This window comes from Suricata suricatta, chromosome 2 (assembly GCF_006229205.1).
Source record: "Suricata suricatta isolate VVHF042 chromosome 2, meerkat_22Aug2017_6uvM2_HiC, whole genome shotgun sequence".
Classification (NCBI taxonomy): domain Eukaryota; kingdom Metazoa; phylum Chordata; class Mammalia; order Carnivora; family Herpestidae; genus Suricata; species Suricata suricatta.
In genome coordinates, this window is record NC_043701.1 from 159298883 (window position 1) to 159301153 (window position 2271).

General features: G+C 52.2%; 1 long non-coding RNA gene across 1 annotated transcript; it reads right to left on the reverse strand.

Moving 5' to 3' along the window:
- Positions 1–1523: 1523 nt before the first annotated feature.
- Positions 1524–1982, reverse strand: LOC115273467. Its single transcript, XR_003900812.1, has 2 exons — positions 1920–1982; positions 1524–1740 (listed from the first exon to the last, which is right to left on the reverse strand). It is a non-coding gene; the product is annotated as an uncharacterized LOC115273467 (long non-coding RNA).
- Between the last annotated feature and the right edge of the window lie 289 nt (positions 1983–2271).

A 2271-nucleotide genomic window follows, 5' to 3' on the forward strand; every position in this document is an offset into this window, starting at 1 on the left:
GGCCAGTGATGCATGGGGCAGTAGATCCTCGCGCACTCTTCCGTGCTTCTGCCAAGCCAGCAATAACAAAAACTTATTTTTTGCCGGGGAAACGGATATGAGTCAGGCAAGCCATCAGGAGTAAGGGGGGAGCAGGGGGTCTACCACGCCACTGCGATTTGTACCGCTCGGCTGTTTCTCCGAGCTCTAAAGACCTGCCAGGAGGTGACAAAGGCGAGACAATTTCGAGTTCACAGTCCTGTGTCCTCGAAGCATAACAGCATGCCATCGATGGGGACTTTCGGGGGCTGTGGGTTGCAAAGTCAGCGGTCTTTTCCCCCAAGCCCACGGAGGAGGGGGGAAAGGGGGTGAGCAAAAGGAGAGAGACAGAGGGATGAGGCCCAGAGAAATCTGCAGCCCTTCCCCTCCCTGGGAATTCCCGGGAGAGACCCCCCTGCAGCTCCTTCCACACACAGGGCATGGCGGGGAGGGGGAAGGGGGGCAGGAGGCAGGGTTGGAGTGCCAAGCTGGCCATGGAGGTGAGCTCCCAAGCATCCTGAGTGAAAGCCTATGCGCCCTCCTGCCACAAGCTGCCAGGGTCTTCGCCTCCCATGCAGACGCCGGGGTCATGCAATCGCTGAAGGGGCGCATCCAGAAAAACCACCCCATCCTGTGTTTTCACTCTCACTGCTGAAGCATGAGCCCCAAGGAGGCCTGCACTTTCTCTGAGGCGTGATCAGGAACACAGATAACCTGTTCTCTGGGCTGCAGGCCTCGGGGGAAATGTTTGGAAGGCTCACGGAGCCCTTCCGACTCTAGCTATCACTCATCTGACACTGCCAGTAACCTCTCAAGTAAGTACCACTGGCAGGGACCCAGGGGCTCCGGCTTGCTCGGAGTTGCCACGGAGAACAACAACAAGGAGGTCTCATCAGTGTCACAAATGCACCGAGATCACCCTCCTCCCCTCGGTGCTGCTTTGCAGACAGGGGCATACTCAGAAAAGGGCAAGCACCATAGACTAAAACTGTTCTGTGCACTCCGAAAGATAAAGGGCGGTTTAAGAGATGAAAAATCCCTCCCCCAGCTTCTGGGTGCCTCTTGTATCTACCTACCCGTGGTCACTCTGCTCTGCCAACATTAAGCTGTGGCCTTTGGCCATTCCAGCATGAGTTTTCCCTCTGGTCACTCTTCCTTTCTGCCCTCCGCTGATACACACACGAAATTAAAAGGAAACAGACCCTTAAAGTCAGGGGCAACAGCACTGGGTCCAGACTCCCAAGACCCAAAGCGGTGCCACCCGCCCCCTTCCTTGTCTGGCACTGCTCTCTCTTGGCTTCTATTCAGCCGCTATGTGGGAATGAGCACACGGCCCCCAGAGTCCCCGAGCCTCCAAGATGGAAAAGTTTGCAAAGCTTGGAAAAAGAAAAGTGGGCCTGCTAGTCGGTCTATAAATTAGAGACTCATTAAGGAGAGGCGGGAAGGGCTTTGGGGGCCTGTGCCTTTCGATTTCTTGTTGAGCTAGTTTATTGCTATTGTTTCTATTTCATACGTTTATTGCAAAACCAATAAAAATTATCTATTAAGAGCAGGAAACTCATCTTTTGACTTGTTGGTTGAGGTTTTCTACAGAATAACCTTTAACTGGTCCAACATGTCTGCAGGACAGGAGCAGGCCCACATGGATAACTCCAGTGTCTATCAAGCAGAGAGTAGGAATGCCCAGTCTTGGGGGGCAGGGACCAAGACTTCCTTCAGAACCTGCAAAGAGCAGAGGTTATGACTCTAACCGGTGGGCAACTATATGGTATTTCATTCAGCCCACGTTTAAAATGTTTTGAATTTGTTGAAATCATTTTGATGTGAGACTTTTCACCAAACGATGTTGACATCTGGCTTCTTTTTAACTGTGGGAAGATCAGACTGGGCCTCATCCTCACCTTGAAACAACGGTTTCCAGGACGGAGACACTGTCTTCTCTTCACAAGGTGCCCGGCCTCCTGTCCGCCCCCACTGTGAGCTTGGCTCCTGTAATCATGTAAGTCTGCACCTTGTACCTTAGAGAAGGACTAGATTGGAGGGGGAGAGAGCTACACATTTCATTTGCAGAATGAGTCTCAAAATAAAATTTTGTAAGAATGCTTCCAAATGGGACTGATAAAATTTCTCTTCCAAGATCCCCTGAAGGAAGGCCTGGGTCCTGTCCCAGCTGCAGAGAAAGGAGCTAACGAGCATCGCCTGCCTACGTACCAGGCTCAGCCCTTCTTTCTTTCTGTGCATTTCCCCCACGTC